This window comes from Carica papaya, chromosome 8 (assembly GCF_054855325.1).
Source record: "Carica papaya isolate Zhongbai chromosome 8, ASM5485532v1, whole genome shotgun sequence".
Taxonomy (NCBI): Eukaryota; Viridiplantae; Streptophyta; class Magnoliopsida; order Brassicales; family Caricaceae; genus Carica; species Carica papaya.
Genome location: NC_142316.1, coordinates 21,522,107 through 21,537,845, shown reverse-complemented (window position 1 = coordinate 21,537,845; position 15,739 = coordinate 21,522,107). Strand labels below are relative to the sequence as shown.

The 15,739-nt window shown below is 45.7% G+C and overlaps 29 pseudogenes; all 29 read right to left on the bottom strand.

The window, feature by feature from the left end:
* Window positions 1–64: 64 nt before the first annotated feature.
* On the bottom strand, window positions 65–183 carry LOC148252049 (5S ribosomal RNA; annotated as a pseudogene).
* Window positions 184–389: 206 nt separating this feature from the next.
* Window positions 390–508, bottom strand: LOC148252048 (5S ribosomal RNA; annotated as a pseudogene).
* Window positions 509–1,044: 536 nt separating this feature from the next.
* On the bottom strand, window positions 1,045–1,163 carry LOC148252047 (5S ribosomal RNA; annotated as a pseudogene).
* A 207-nt stretch (window positions 1,164–1,370) lies between these two features.
* Window positions 1,371–1,488, bottom strand: LOC148252046 (5S ribosomal RNA; annotated as a pseudogene).
* Window positions 1,489–2,371: 883 nt separating this feature from the next.
* Window positions 2,372–2,485, bottom strand: LOC148252045 (5S ribosomal RNA; annotated as a pseudogene).
* Window positions 2,486–3,046: 561 nt separating this feature from the next.
* LOC148252044 (5S ribosomal RNA) lies at window positions 3,047–3,165 on the bottom strand (annotated as a pseudogene).
* A 561-nt stretch (window positions 3,166–3,726) lies between these two features.
* Window positions 3,727–3,845, bottom strand: LOC148252043 (5S ribosomal RNA; annotated as a pseudogene).
* A 1,863-nt stretch (window positions 3,846–5,708) lies between these two features.
* Window positions 5,709–5,822, bottom strand: LOC148252042 (5S ribosomal RNA; annotated as a pseudogene).
* Window positions 5,823–6,029: 207 nt separating this feature from the next.
* Window positions 6,030–6,148, bottom strand: LOC148252041 (5S ribosomal RNA; annotated as a pseudogene).
* A 588-nt stretch (window positions 6,149–6,736) lies between these two features.
* Window positions 6,737–6,858, bottom strand: LOC148252040 (5S ribosomal RNA; annotated as a pseudogene).
* A 206-nt stretch (window positions 6,859–7,064) lies between these two features.
* On the bottom strand, window positions 7,065–7,183 carry LOC148252039 (5S ribosomal RNA; annotated as a pseudogene).
* Window positions 7,184–7,743: 560 nt separating this feature from the next.
* Window positions 7,744–7,862, bottom strand: LOC148252038 (5S ribosomal RNA; annotated as a pseudogene).
* A 530-nt stretch (window positions 7,863–8,392) lies between these two features.
* Window positions 8,393–8,513, bottom strand: LOC148252037 (5S ribosomal RNA; annotated as a pseudogene).
* A 206-nt stretch (window positions 8,514–8,719) lies between these two features.
* Window positions 8,720–8,838, bottom strand: LOC148252036 (5S ribosomal RNA; annotated as a pseudogene).
* Window positions 8,839–9,103: 265 nt separating this feature from the next.
* Window positions 9,104–9,222, bottom strand: LOC148252035 (5S ribosomal RNA; annotated as a pseudogene).
* A 207-nt stretch (window positions 9,223–9,429) lies between these two features.
* On the bottom strand, window positions 9,430–9,548 carry LOC148252034 (5S ribosomal RNA; annotated as a pseudogene).
* Window positions 9,549–10,065: 517 nt separating this feature from the next.
* On the bottom strand, window positions 10,066–10,184 carry LOC148252033 (5S ribosomal RNA; annotated as a pseudogene).
* Window positions 10,185–10,744: 560 nt separating this feature from the next.
* LOC148252032 (5S ribosomal RNA) lies at window positions 10,745–10,863 on the bottom strand (annotated as a pseudogene).
* Window positions 10,864–11,069: 206 nt separating this feature from the next.
* LOC148252031 (5S ribosomal RNA) lies at window positions 11,070–11,188 on the bottom strand (annotated as a pseudogene).
* Window positions 11,189–11,719: 531 nt separating this feature from the next.
* Window positions 11,720–11,838, bottom strand: LOC148252030 (5S ribosomal RNA; annotated as a pseudogene).
* A 559-nt stretch (window positions 11,839–12,397) lies between these two features.
* Window positions 12,398–12,516, bottom strand: LOC148252029 (5S ribosomal RNA; annotated as a pseudogene).
* A 207-nt stretch (window positions 12,517–12,723) lies between these two features.
* Window positions 12,724–12,842, bottom strand: LOC148252028 (5S ribosomal RNA; annotated as a pseudogene).
* A 206-nt stretch (window positions 12,843–13,048) lies between these two features.
* LOC148252027 (5S ribosomal RNA) lies at window positions 13,049–13,167 on the bottom strand (annotated as a pseudogene).
* Window positions 13,168–13,294: 127 nt separating this feature from the next.
* Window positions 13,295–13,413, bottom strand: LOC148252026 (5S ribosomal RNA; annotated as a pseudogene).
* Window positions 13,414–13,618: 205 nt separating this feature from the next.
* LOC148252025 (5S ribosomal RNA) lies at window positions 13,619–13,737 on the bottom strand (annotated as a pseudogene).
* A 561-nt stretch (window positions 13,738–14,298) lies between these two features.
* LOC148252024 (5S ribosomal RNA) lies at window positions 14,299–14,417 on the bottom strand (annotated as a pseudogene).
* A 530-nt stretch (window positions 14,418–14,947) lies between these two features.
* On the bottom strand, window positions 14,948–15,066 carry LOC148252023 (5S ribosomal RNA; annotated as a pseudogene).
* A 206-nt stretch (window positions 15,067–15,272) lies between these two features.
* On the bottom strand, window positions 15,273–15,391 carry LOC148252022 (5S ribosomal RNA; annotated as a pseudogene).
* Window positions 15,392–15,597: 206 nt separating this feature from the next.
* Window positions 15,598–15,716, bottom strand: LOC148252021 (5S ribosomal RNA; annotated as a pseudogene).
* Window positions 15,717–15,739: the final 23 nt, after the last annotated feature.

The following is a 15,739-nucleotide window of genomic DNA, read 5'->3' as shown; positions in this document are numbered from 1 at the left end:
GGTATAAACCAGTGGACCATAGTTCCAGTCGCGCATAACGTCAAACGTCCCATCTGAAAAAAAAAAAGTGCATCACGAGAACTTCCCAGGAGGTAAGCCATCCTTGTACTACTTTCGCCAAAGCACACTTAACTGTAGAGTTCTGATGGGATCTGGTGCCTTTGGGCTGGTATGATCGCACCTGTTTCATTTCGTGCTGAAAATACATACACTCCTTCTCCTTCCCGCCCCCCTCCCATCATTTGTTTCCTTGTGCGTTCACACTGCACCTCTCATTCTCGTTCTAATATCGATTAAAATGCCCCTGCTTCTTGACACATATTTGCGTATAAACAAGCAGACCATAGTTCCAGTCGTGTGTAATGTCGAACGACCCGTCTGAAAAAAAATAGGTGCCACACGAGGACTTCTAAGGAGGTCACCCATTCGAGTACTACTCTCGCCCAAACACACTTAACTGCAGAATTCTGATGGGATCCGGTGGATTAGTGCTGGTATGATCGCACCAGTTTAATTTTGTGCTGCAAATACATACACTCCTTCTCCATTCTTCCCCATCCCGTCATTTGTTTCCTTGTGCGTGCGCACTGCACCTCCTGTTCTCGTTCTAATATCAAGTAAAATGCTATGCGCACTGCAGACCATATATCAAGTCGCGCGTAACGTCGAAAGAATCAATTGCAAAAAAATGGGTGCAACACGAGGACTTCCCAAGAAAATGGGTGAAATATAAGGACTTCGCAAGAGGTCACCCATCCTAGTACTACTCTCGCCCAAGCACCCTCAGCTGTGGAGTTCTGATAGAATCCGTTGCATTAGTGCTGGTATGATCGCTCATGTTTCATTCTGCGCTGCAAATAGATACACTCTTTCTCCTTCCGTTCCCCCTCCCGTCATTTGGTTCCTTGTGCGTGCACTCTGCATCTCTCATTCTCGTTCTAATATCAAGTAAAATGTCCCGGCACCGTGACTCACCTTTGCGATTGAACCAGCTGTTCATTATTCCATTCGCGCGTAACATCGAATAATCCATCGAAAAAAAAATTGGTGCAACACGAGGACTTCCCAGGTGGTCACCCATCCAAGTACTACTCTCGCCCAAGCACACTTAACTGCGGAGTTCTGATGGGAACCTGTGCATTAGTGCTCGTATGATTGCACTTGTTTCATTTTGCGCTGCAAATACAAACACTTCTTCTCCTTTCTTCCCCCTCCTATCATTTGTTTGCTGTTGCTTTCACACTTCACCTCTCCTTTTCGTTCTAATATAAATTAAAATGCCCTTGCTTCTTGACTCACATTTGCGTATAAACCAGCGGACCATAGTTCCAGTCGCGCGTAACGTCGAACGGCCCATCTGAAAAAAAAAATGGGTGCAACACGAGAACTTCCCAGGAGGTAACCCATCCTTGTACTACTTTCGCAAAGCACACTTAACTGCGGAGTTCTGATGGGATACGGTGCATTTATGCTGGTATGATCGCACCTGTTTCATTTCGTGCTGAAAATACATACACTCCTTCTCATTCCCTCCCCCTTCCCATCATTTGTTTCCTTGTGCGTTCAAACTGCACCTCTCCTTCTCGTTCTAATATCGATTAAAATGCCTCTGCTTCTTGACTCACATTTGTGTATAAAGTAGCAGACCATAGTTCCAGTCGCGCGTAACATCGAACGACCCGTCTGAAAAAAAATTTGTGCGACACGAGTACTTCACAGGAGGTCACCAATCCGAGTACTACTCTCGCAAGCACACTTAACTGCAGAGTTCTGATGGGATACGGTGCATTAGTGTTGATATTATCGCACTCGGTTTATTTCGCGCTGAAAAAACATACACTCCTTCGCCTTTCTTTCCCCTCCCGTCATTTGTTTCCTTGTGCGTGGGCACTGCACCTCCCGTTCTCGTTCTAATATCAAGTAAAATGCCACTGCGCCGTGACTCACATTTGCGAATAAACCTGCGGACCATAATTCAAGTCGCGCGTAACGTCGAGAGAATCATCTGCAAAAAAATGGGTGCAACACGAGGACTTTCAAATAAAATGGGTGAAATATAAGGACTTCGCAGGAGGTCACCCATCCTAGTACTACGCTCGCCCAGGCACCCTTAACCGCGGAGTTCTGATAGAATTCGTTGCATTAGTGCTGGAATGATCGCTCATGTTTCATTCTGCGCTGCAAATACATACACTTTTTCTCCTTCCATCCCCCCTCCCATAATTTGTTTCCTTGTGCATGCGCTCTGCATCTCTCCTTCTCGTTCTAATATCAAGTAAAATGCCCCAACACTATGACTCAACTTTGAGAAATGAACCAGCGGTTCAGAATTCCATTCGCGCGTAACGTTGAACAATCCATCAGAAAAAAATGGGTGCAACACGAGGACTTCCCAGGAGGTCACCCATCCGAGTACTACTTTTGTCCAAGCACACTTAACTGCGGAGTTCAGATCCGGTGCATTAGTGCTGGTATGATCGCACCTGTTTCATTTTGTGTTGCAAATACATACACTCCTTTTCCTTTCTTCCATCTCCCGTCATTTGCTTCCTTGAGCGTGCGCTCTGCACCTCCCCTTCTCGCTCAAATATCAAGTAAAATGCCACGGCGCCGTGACTCACATTTGCGTATAAACCAGCGAACCATAGTTTCAGTCGCGAGTAACATTGAACGACCTATCTGAAAAACAAAATTGGCAACACGAGAACTTCCCAAGAAAATGGGTGAAATATAAGGACTTCGCAGGAGCTCACCCATCCTAGTACTACTCTCGCCCAAGAACCCTTAACTTGCGGAGTTCTGATAAAATCGGTTGCATTAGTGCTGGTATGATTGCTCATGTTTAATTCTGCGCTGCAAATACATACACTCTTTCTCCTTCCATCCCCCCTCCCGTCAATTGTTTCCTTGTGCGTGCACTCTCCATCTCTCCTTCTCGTTCTAATATCAAGTAAAATGCCCCAGCATCGTGACTCACCTTTGTGAATGAACAAGCGGTTCATAATTTCATTCGCGCGTAACGTCAAACGACCCATCCGAAAAAAGATGGGTGCAACCCGAGGACTTCCCAGGAGGTCACCCATCTGAGTACTACTCTCGCCCAAACACACTTAACTGCGGAGTTCTAATGGGATCCGGTGCTTTAGGGCTGGTATGATCACACCTGTTTGATTTTGCGCTGCAAGTACATACACTCCTTCTCCTTTCTTCCCCCTCCCGTCATTTGTTTCCTTTTACGTGTGCACTGCACCTCCCGTTCTCGTTCAAATATCAAGTAAAATGCCATGGCGCCGTGACTCACATTTGCGAATAAACCTGCGGACCATAATTCAAGTCGCGCGCAACGTTGAAAGAATCATCTACAAAAAAATGGGTGCAACACGAGAACTTCCTAAGAAAATAGGTGAAATATAAGGACTTCGCAGGAGGTCACCCCTCCTAGTACTACTCTCGCCCAAGAACCCTTAACTTGGGGAGTTCTGATAGAATCCGTTGCATTAGTTCTGGTATGATTTCGCATGTTTCATTCTGCGTTACAATTACATACACTGTTTCTCCTTCCATCCCCCCTACCGTCATTTGTTTCCTTGTACGTGCACTCTACATCTCTCCTTCTCGTTCTACTATCAAGTAAAATTTCCAGGCACCATGACTCATCTTTGCGAATGAACCAGCGGTTCATAATTCCATTCGTGCGTAACGTCGAACGACCCATCAGAAAATAAATGAGTGCAACACGAGGACTTCCCAGAAGGTCACCCATCCGAGTACTATTCTCGTCCAAGCACACTTAACTGCAGAGTTCTGATGGGATCCAGTGCATTAGTGCTGGTATGATCGCACCTGTTTAATTTCGCGCTGCAAATACATATGCTCCTTCTCCTTTCTTCCCCCTCCCGTCATTTGTTTCCTTGTGCATGGGCACTGCACCTCCCGTTCTCGTTCAAATATCAAGTAAAATGCCACGGCGCCGTGACTCACATTTGCGAATAAACCTGCGGACCGTAATTCAAGTCGCGTGTAACGTCTAAGGAATCATCTGCAAAAAAATGGGTGCAACACGAGGACTTCCCAAGAAAATGGGTGAAATATAAGGACTTCGCAGGAGGTCACCCATCCTAGTACTACTTTCGCACAAGCACCCTTAACTTGCAGAGTTCTGATAGAATCTGTTGCATTAGTGCTGGTATGATCGCTCATGTTTCATTTTGCACTGCAAATACATACACTCTTTCTCCTTCCATCCCCCCTCCTGTCGTTTGTTTCCTTGTGCGTGCACTCTGTATCTCTCATTCTCGTTCTAATATCAATTAAAATACCCCTGAACCGTGACTCACCTTTGCGAATGAACTAGTGATTCATAATTCCATTCGCGCGTAACGTCGAACGACCCATTCGAAAAAAAATTGGTGCAACACGAGGACTTCCGAGGAGGTTACCCATCCGAGTACTACTCTCGCCCAAGCACACTTAATTGGGGAGTTCAGATCCGGTGCATTAGTTCTGGTATGATCGCACCTGTTTCATTTCGTGCTGCAAATACATACACTCCTTCTCCTTTCCTCCCCCTCTCGTCATTTGTTTCCTGGTGCGTTCATACTTCACCTCTCCTTCTTGTTCTAATATCAATTAAAATGCCTCTCCATCTTGACTCACATTTGCATATAAACCACCGGACCATAGTTCCAGTCGCGCGTAACGTCGAACGACCCGTCTGAAAAAAAATTAGTTCGACAAGAGGACTTCCCAGGAGGTCACCCATCCGAGTACTACTCTTGCCCAAACACACTTAATGGGATCTGGTGCATTAGTGCTGGTATGATCGCACCTGTTTCATTTCGCGCTACAAATGCATACACTCCTCCTTTCTTCCCCCTCCCGTCATTTGTTTGCTGGTTCGTTCACACTTCACCTCTCCTTCTCGTTCTAATATCAACTAAAATGCCCCTGCGTCTTGACTCACATTTAAGTATAAACCACCGGACCATAGTTCCAGTCGCGCGTAATGTCGAACGACCTGTCTGATAAAAAATTTGTGCGACACGAGGACTAACCAAGATACACCCATCCGAGTACTACTCTCGCCCAAGCACACTTAACTGCGGAGTTCTGATGGGATCCGGTTCTTTAGTGATGGTATGATCGAACCTGTTTTATTTCGCACTGCAAATACATACACTCCTCCTTTCTTCCCCCTCCCGTTATTTATTTCCTTGTGCGTGCGCACTGCAACTCCCGTTCTCGTTCACATATAAAGTAAGATGTCACGGCGTCGTGACTCACATTTGCGAATAAACTTGCGGACCATAATTCAAGTCGCGCGTAACGTCGAAAGAATCATCTGCAAAAAAATGGGTGCAACACGAGGACTTCCCAAGAAAATGGGTAATATATAAGGACTTCGCAGGAGCTCACCCATCCTAGTACTATTCTCGCCCAAGCACCCTTAACTTGCGGAGTTTTTATAGAATCCGTTGCATTAGTGCTGGCATGATCGCTCATGTTTAATTCTGCGCTGTAAATACATACACTCTTTCTCATTCCATTCCCCCTCCCGTCATTTGTTTCCTTGTGCGTGCACTCTGCATCTCTCCTTCTTGTTCTAATATTAAGTAAAATGCCCCGGTACCGTGACTCACCTTTGTGAATGAACCAGCGGTTCATAATTTCATTCGCGCGTAATGTCGAACGACCCATCCGAAAAAAAATAGGTGCAACACGAGGACTTCCCAGGAGGTCACCAATCCGAGTACTACTCTCGCCTAAGCACACTTAACTGCGGAGTTCAGATCCGATATATTAGTGCTGGTATGATCGCACTTGTGTCATATCGCGCTACAAATACATACTCTCCTTTTCCTTTCTTCCCCCTCCCGTCATTTGTTTCTTGGTGCGTTCACACTTCATCTCTCCTTCTCGCTTTAATATCAATTAAAATGCCCACGTGTCTTGACTCACATTTGCGTATAATCCAGCGGACCATTGTTCCAATAGCGCGTAACGTTTAATGACCCATCTGAAAAAAAAAATGGGTGCAACACGAGAACTTCCCAGGAGGTAACCCATCCTTGTACTACTTTCGCCAAAGCACACTTGACTGCGGAGTTCTAATGGGATCCGGTGCATTTGTGCTGGTATGATCGCACCTGTTTCATTTCGTGCTGCAAATACATATACTCCTTCTCCTTTCTTCCCCCTCCCGTCATTTGTTTCCTTCTTCGTGGGCACTGCACCTCCCGTTCTCGTTCAAATATCCAGTAAAATGCCATAGCACCGTGACTCACATTTGCGAATAAACCTGCGGACCAGAATTCAAGTCGCGCGTAATGTCGAAAGAATCATCTGCAAAAAAATTGGTTCAAGACGAGGACTTCCCAAAAAAATAGGTGAAATATAAGGACTTCGCAGGAGGTCACCAATCCTAGTACTACTCTCGCCCAAGCACCCTTAATTTGCGGAGTTCTGATAGAATCCGTTGCATTAGTGCTGGTACGATCGCACCTGTTTAATTTCGCGCTGCAAATACATACACTCCTTCTCCTTTCTTCCCACTCTGGTCATTTGTTTCCTTGTGCGTGCACACTGTACCTCCCGTTCTCGTTCTAATATCAAGTAAAATGCAACGGTACCGTGACTCACATTTGCGAATAAACCTGCGGGCTATAATTCAAGTGGCGCATAACGTCGAAAGAATCATCTGCAAAAAAATTGGTGCAACACATGGACTTTCCAAGAAAATGGGTGAAATATAAGGACTTCGCAGGAGGTCACCCATCCTAGTACTACTCTCGCCCAAGCACCCTTAACTTGCGGAGTTCTGATAGAATCCGTTGCATTAGTGCTGGTATGATCACTCATGTTTCATTCTGCGCTGCAAATACATACACTCTTTCTCCTTCCATCCCCCCTCCTGTCATTTGTTTCCTTGTGCGTGCACTCTGCATCTCTCCTTCTCGTTCTAATATACAGTAAAATGCCCTAGCACCGTGACTCACCTTTGCGAATAAACCAGCAATTCATAATTCCACTCCCGCGTAACCTCGAACTACCCATCCGAAAAAAAAAAGGTGCAACACGAGGACTTCCCAGGAGGTCACCCATCTGAGTACTACTCTCGCCAAAGCACACTTAACTGCGGAGTCCTAATGGGATCCGGTGCATAAGTGCTGGTATGATCGCACCTGTTTAATTTTGCGCTGCAAATACATACACTCATTCTCCTTTCTTCCCCCTCCCATCATTTGTTTCCTTGTGCGGGCGCACTGCACCTCCTGTTCTTGTTCTAATATCAAGTAAAATGCCACGGCGCCGTGACTCACATTTGCGAATAAACCTGCGGACCATAATTCAAGTCGCGGGTAACGTCGAAAGAATCATCTGCAAAAAAATGGGTGCAACACGAGGACTTCCCAAGAAAATGGGTGAAATATAAGGACTTCGCAGGAGGTCACCCATCCTAGTACTACTCTCGCCCAAACACCCTTAACTTGCGGAGTTCTGATAGAATCCATTGCATTAGTGCTGGTATGATCGCTAATGTTTCATTCTGCGCTATAAATACATACAATCTTTCTCCTTCCATCCCCCCTCCCGTGATTTGTTTCCTTGTGCGTGCACTCTGCATCTCTCCTTCTCGTTCTAATATCAAGTAAAATACCCCGGCATCGTGACTCACCTTTGCGAATGAACCAGCGGTTCATAATTCTATTCGCACGTAATTTCGAACGACCCATCCGAAAAAAATGGGTGCAGCATGAGGACTTCCCAGGAGGTCACCCATCCAAGTACTACTCTCGCCTAAGCACACTTAACTCCGGAGTTCTGATGGAATCTGATGCTTTAGTGCTGGTATGATTGCACCTGTTTAGTTTTCCGCTTCAAATACATACACTCCTTCTCCTTTCTTCCCCCTTCCGTCATTTGTTTCCTTGTGCGTGCGCACTGCACCGCCCGTTCTCATTCAAATATCACGTATAATGCCACGGCACCGTGACACACATTTGCGAATAAACCTGCGAACCATAATACAAGTCGTAAGTAACGCCGAAAGAATCTTCTACAAAAAAAATGGGTGAAATATAAGGACTTCGCAGGAGGTCACCTATCCTACTACCACTCTCGCCCAAGCACCTTTAACTTGTGGAGTTCTGATAGAATCAGTTGCATTAGTTCGGGTATGATCGCTCATGTTTCATTCTGCGCTGCAAATACATACACTATTTCTTCTTCCGTCCCACCTCCCGTCATTTGTTTCCTTATGCATACACTCTGCATCTCTCCTTCTCATTCTAATATCAAGTAAAATGCCCCGGCACCGTGACTCACCTTTGCGAATGAACCTCCAGTTCATAATTCCATTCGTGCCTAACGTCGAACGACCCATCCGAAAAAAAATGGGCGCAAAACGAGGAATTCCTAGGAGGTCACCAATCTGAGTACTACTCTCGCCCAAGCACACTTAACTACGGAGTTCTGATGGGATCCGGTGCATTAGTGCTGGTACAATCGCTCATGTTTCATTTTGCGCTGTAAATACATACACCCCTTCTCCTTTCTTCCCCCTCCCATCATTTGTTTCCTGGTGCGTTCACACTTCACCTCTCCTTCTCGTTCTAATATCAATTAAAATGCCCCTGCGTCTTGACTCACATTTGCGTATAATCCAGTAGACCATAGTTATAGTGACGCGTAACGTCGGACGACCCATTTAAAAAAAAAATGGGTGCAATAAGAGAACTTCCCAGGAGGTAACCCATCCTTGTACTACTTGCACCAAAGCACACTTAACTGCAGAGTTCTGATGGGATCCGGTGCATTTGTGCTGATATGATCGCACCTGTTCATTTGCTGAAAATACATACACTCCTTCTCCTTCTCTCCCCCCTCCCATCATTTGTTTCCTTTCGTGCTGAAAATACATACACTCCTTCTCCTTCTCTCCCCCCTCCCATCATTTGATTCCTTGTGCGTTCACACTGCACCTCTCCTTCTCGTTCTAATATTGATTAAAATGTCCATGCTTCTTGACTCACATTTGTGTATAAACCAGCGAACAATAGTTCCAGTAGCGCGTAACGTCGAACGACCCATCTGAAAAAAAAAATGGGTGCAACACGAGAACTTCCCAGGAGGTAACCCATCCTTGTACTACTTTTGCCAAAGTACACTTAACTGCGAAGTTCTGATGGGATCCAGTGCATTTATGCTGGTATGATCGCACCTGTTTCATTTCGTGCTGAAAATACATACACTCCTTCTCCTTCCCACCCCCCTCCCATCATTTGTTTCCTTGTGCGTTCACACTACACCTCTCCTTCTCATTCTAATATCGATTAAAATGCCCCTGCTTCTTGACTCACATTTGCGTATAAACTAACGGACCAAAGTTCCAGTCGCGCGTAACGTCAAACGACCTGTCTGAAAAAAAAAAGGGTGCAACACGAGAACTTCCCAGGAGGTAATCCATCCTTGTACTACTTTCGTCAAAGCACACTTAACTGCGGAGTTCTGATGGGATCCGGTGCATTTGTGCTGGTATGATCGCACCTATTTCATTTCGAGCTGTAAATACATACACTCCTTCTCCCATCATTTGTTTCCTTGCGCGCTCACACTGCACCTCTCCTTCTCGTTCTAATATCAATTAAAAGGCCCCTGCTTCTTGACTCACATTTGCGTATAAACCAGCGGACCATAGTTCCAATCGCGCGTAACGTCGAATAACCTATCTGAAAAAAAATTGGTGCATCACGAGGACTTCGCCGGAGGTCACCCATCCTAGTACTACTCTCGCCCAAACACCGTTAACTTGCGGAGTTCTGATAGAATCCGTTGCAATAGTGTTGGTATGATCGCACATGTTTCATTCTGCGCTGCAAATACATACACTCTTTCTCCTTCCATCCCCCCTCCCGTCATTTGTTTCATTGTGCGTGCACTCTGCATCTCTCTTTCTTGTTCTAATATACAGTAAAATGCCCCGGCACCACGACTCACCTTTGCGAATGAACCAGCGGTTCATAATTCCATTCCCGCGTAACGTCGAACGACCCATCAGAAAAAAAATGGGTGCAACACGAGAACTTCCAAGGAGGTCACCCATTTGAGTACTACTCTCGCCAAAGCACACTTAACTGCGGAGTCCTGATGGGATCCGGTGCATAAGTGCTGGTATGATCGCACCTGTTTAATTTTGCACTGCAAATACATACATTCCTTCTCCTTTCTTCCCCCTCCCGTCATTTTTTTCCTTGCGCGTGCGCACTGCACCTCCCGTTCTCGTTCTAATATCAAGTAAAATGCAACGGCACCGTGACTCACATTTGCGAATAAACCTGCGGGCTATAATTCAAGTGGCGCATAACGTCGAAAGAATCATCTGCAAAAAAATTGGTTCAACACGAGAACTTCCCAAGATGTGGGTGAAATATAAGGACTTCATAGGAGGTCACCCATCCTAGTACTACTCTCGCCCAAGCACCCTTAACTTGCGGAGTTCTGATAGAATCTGTTGCGTTAGTGCTGGTATGATCGCTCATGTTTCATTCTGCGCTGCAAATACATACACTCTTTCTCCTTCCATCCCCCCTCACGTCATTTGTTTCCTTGTGCATGCACTCTGCATCTCACTTTCTCGTTCTAATATCAAGTAAAATTCTCCAGCACCGTGACTCACCTTTGCGAATGAACCAGCGGTTCATAATTCCATTCGTGCGTAACGTCGAACGACCCATCCGAAAAAAAATGGGTTCAACAAGAGGACTTCCCAGGAGATCACCAATCCGAGTACTACTCTCACCCAAGCACACTTAACTGCGGAGTTCTGGTGGGATCTGGTGCATTAGTGCTGGAATGATCGCACCTGTTTATTTTTGCGCTGCAAATACATACATCCCTTCTCCTTTCTTCCCCCTTCCGTCATTTATTTCCTGGTGCGTTCACACTTCACCTCTCCTTCTCGTTCTAATATCAATTAAAATGCCCCTGTGTCTTGACTCACATTTGTGTATAAACCAGTGAACCATTGTTCCAGTCGCGCGTAACGTCGAACGACACATCTAAAAAAAAAATGGGTGCAACACGAGAACTTCCCAGGAGGTAACCCATCCTTGTACTACTTTCGCCAAAGCACACTTAACTGAGGAGTTCTGATGGGATCCGGTGCATTTGTGTTTGTATGATCGCACCTGTTTGATTTCGTGCTGAAGATGCATACACTCCTTCTACTTCCCTCCCCCGTCCCATTATTTGTTTCCTTGTGCGTTCACACTGCATCTCTCTTTCTCGTTCTAATATCGATTAAAATGCTTCTGCTTCCTGACTCACATTTGTGTATAAACCAGCGGACTATAGTTCCAGTTGCGAGTATCGTCGAACGACCCATCTGCAAAAAAAATGGGTACAACACGAGAACTTCCCAGGAGGTAACCCATCCTTGAACTACTTTCGCCAAAGCACACTTAACTGCGGAGTTCTGATGGGATCACTTGTATTTGTGCTGGTACGATCGCACCTGTTTCATTTCGTGCTGAAAAATCATACACTTCTTCTTTTTCCCTCCCCCCTCCCGTCATTTGTTTCCTTGTTCGTTCACACTGCACCTCTCTTTCTCGTTCTAATATCGATTAAAACACGCCTGCAACTTGACTCACATTTGCGTATAAACCAGCGGACCATAGTTCCATACGCGCGTAACGTCGAACGACCAGTCTGAAAAAAATTGGTTCGACACGAGGATTTCCCAGGAGGTCATCCATCCGAGTACTACTCTCGCCCAAGCACACTTAACTACGGAGTTCTGATGGGATCCGGGGCATTAGTATTGGTATGATCGCACCAGTTTAATTTTGCGCTGCAAATACATACACTCCTTCTCCTATCTTCCCCCTCTCGTCATTTGTTTCCTTGTGCGTGCGCACTGCACCACCCGTTCTAGTTCAAATATCAAGCAAAATGCCACGGCGCCGTGACTCAATTTGCGAATAAACTTGCGTACCATAATTCAAGTCGCGTGCAACGTCGAAAGAATCATCTGCAAAAAAATGGGTGCAACACGAGGACTTCCCAAGAAAATGGGTGAAATATAAGGACTTCGCAAGAGGTCACCCATCCTAGTCCTACTCTCGCCCAAGCACCCTTAACTTGTGGAGTTCTGATAGAATCCATTGCATTAATGCTTGTATGATCGCTCATATTTCATTCTGCGCCGCAAATACATACTCTCTTTCTCCTTTCATCCCCCCTCCCTTCATTTATTTCCTTGTGCGTGCACTCTACATCTCTCATTCTCGTTCTAACATCAAGTAAAATGCCCCGGTACCGTGACTCACCTTTGCGAATGAACCAGCGGTTCATAATTCCATTCGTGCGTAACGTTGAACGATCCATACAAAAAAAATGGGTTCAACACGAGGACTTTTCAGGAGGTCACCCATCCGAGTACTACTCTCACCCAAGCAATCTTGACTGCGGAGTTCTGATGGGATCCAGTGCATTGGTGCTGGTATGATCGCACCTGTTTCATTTCGCGTTGCAAGTGCATACAGTCCTTCTCCTTTCTTCCCCCTCCCGTCATTTGTTTCCTGGTGCGTTCACACCTCACCTCTCCTTCTCGTTCTAATATCAATTAAAAAGCCCTTGCGGCTTGACTCACATTTGCGTATAAATCATTGGACCATAGTTCCAGTCGCGCGTAACGTCGAACGACTCATCTGAAAAAAAATATGGGTGCAACACGAGAACTTCCCAGGAGGTAACCCATCCTTGTACTACTTTCGCCAAAGCACTCTTGACTACGGAGTTCTGAAGTGATCCGGTGCATTTGTGCTGGTATTATCGCACCTGTTTTATTTTGTGCTGAAAATACATACACTCCTTCTCCTTCCCACCCCCCTCCCGTCATTTGTTTCCTTGTGCGTTCACACTGCACCTCTCCTTCTCGTTCTAATATCGATTAAAATGCACCTGCTTCTTGACTCACATTTGCGTATAAACCAGCAGACCATAGCTCTAGTCGCGCGTAACGTCGAACGATCTATCTGAAAAAAAATTTGTGCGACACGAGCACTTCACAGAAGGTCACCCATCCGAGTACTACTCTCGCCCAAACACATTTAACTGCGGAGTTCTGATGGGATCCGGCGCATTAGTGGTGGTATGATTGCACCTGTTTAATTTCGCGCTGCAAATACATACACTCCTTCTCCTATCTTCCCCCTCTCGTCATTTACGTATAAACCAGCGGACCATACTTCCAGTGGCGCGTAACATCGAACGACCCATCTATAAAATAAAATGGGTGCAACACGAGAACTTCCCAGGAGGTAACCCATCTTTGTACTACTTTCGCCAAAGCACACTTAACTGCAGAGTTCTAATGAGATCCGATGCATTTGTGCTGGTATGATCGCGGCTGTTTCATTTGGTGCTGAAAATAAATACACTCCTTCTCCTTCCCTCCCCCCTCCCATCATTTGTTTTTTGTGCGTTCACACTGCACCTCTTCTTCTCGTTCTAATATCGATTAAAATGTCCCTGCTTCAAAACTCACATTTGCGTATAAACCAGCATACCATAGTTCCAGTCGCGCGTAACGTCGAACGAACCGTGTGAAAAAAAATTGGTGGGACACGAGGACTTCCCAGGAGGTCAACCATCCAAGTACTACTCTCGCCCAAGGAAACTTAACTGCGAAGTTCTGATGTGATCCGGTGCATTAGTGCTGGTATGATCGCACCTGTTGAATTTCGCATTGGAAATACATACACTCCTTCTCCTTTCTTCCCCCTTCCGTCATTTATTTCCTGGTGCGTTCACACTGCACCTCCCGTTCTCGTACAAATATCAAGTAAAATGCCACGGCGCCGTGACTCACATTTGCGAATAAACCTGCGGACCATAATTAAAGTCACGTGTAACATCGAAAGAATCATCTGCAAAAAACTGGGTGCAATACGAGGACTTCCCAAGAAATTGGGTGAAATATAAGGACTTCGCAGGAGGTCACCCATCCTAGAACTACTCTCGCCCAAGCACCCTTAACTTGCGGAGTTCTGATAGAATCCGTTGCATTAGTGCTGGTATGATTGCTAATGTTTCATTCTGCGCTACAAATACATACACTCTTTCTCCTTTCATCCCCCCTCTCGTCATTTGTTTCCTTGTGCGTGCACTCTGCATCTCTCCTTCTCGTTCAAATATCAAGTAAAATACCCCGGCACTGTGACTCACCTTTGCGAATGAACCAGCGGTTCATAATTCTATTCGAGTGTAACGTCGAACGACCCATCCGAAAAAAAATGGGTGCAAAACGAGGACTTCCCAGGAGGTAACCTATCCTTGTACTACTTTCACCAAAGCACACTTAACTGCGGAGTTCTGATGGGATCCGGTGCATTTGTGCAGTTATGATCGCGCCCGTTTCATTTCGTGCTAAAAATAGATACACTCCTTCTCCTTCCCTCCCCCCTCCCATCATTTGTTTCCTTGTGCGTTCACACTCCACATCTCCTTCTTGTTCTAATATCGATTAAAATGCCTCTGCTTCTTGACTCATATTTGCGTATAAACCAGTGGAGCATAGTTCCAGTCGCGCGTAACATCAAACAACCCGTATGAAAAAAAATTGGTCTGACACGAGAACTTCTCAGGAGGTCACTCATCTGAGTACTACTCTCGCCCAAACACACTTAGCTTCGGAGTTCTGATGGAATCCGATGCACTAGTGCTTGTGTGATCGCACCTGTTTCATTTCACGCTGCAAATACATACACTCCTTCTCCTTTCTTCCCCCTCCCGTCATTTGTTTCCTGGTGCATTCACACTTCACCTCTCCTTCTCGTTCTAATATCAATTAAAATGCCCATGCGTCTTGACTCACACTTGCGTATAAAGCAGCGGACCATAGTTCCAGTCGCGCGTAATGTCGAATAACCCATCTGAAAAAAAAAGGGTGCAACACGAGAACTTCCCAGGAAGTAACCCATCCTTGTACTACTTTTGCCAAAGCACACTTAACTGCGGAGTTCTGATGGAATCCGGTGCATTTGTGCTGGTGTGATCGCTCCTGTTTCATTTCGTGCTGAAAATACATACACTCCTTCTCCTTTCCTCTCCCCTCCCAGCATTTGCTTTCTTGTGCGTTCACACTGCACCTCTCATTCTCGTTCTAATATCGATTAAAATGCCCCTCCTTCTTGACTCACATTTGCGTATAAACAAACGGACCATAGTTCCAGTCGCGCGTAACGTCGAACAACCCGTCTAAAAAAATATTGGTGCGACACGAGGACTTCCCAGGAGATCACCCATCTGAGTACTACTATAGCCCAAGCACACTTAACTGCGGAGTTCTGATGGGATCCGGTACATTAGTGTCGGTATGATCGCACCTGTTTAATTTCGCGCTGCAAATACATAGCCTCCTTCTCCTTTCTTCCCTTTCCCGTCATTTGTTTCCTGGTGCGTTCACACTTCACCTCTCCTTCTCGTTCTAATATCAATTAAAATACCGCTGCGGTTTGACTCACATTTGCGTATAAACCAGTGGACCATAGTTCCAGTCGCGTGTAACATCGAACGACCCATCTGAAAAAAAAATGGGTGCAACACGAGAACTTCCCAGGAGATAACCCATCCTTGTACTACTTTCGCCAAAGCACACTTAACTGCGGAGTTCTGATGGGATCCGGTGCATTTGTGCAGGTATGATCGCTCCCGTTTCATTTCGTGCTAAAAATAG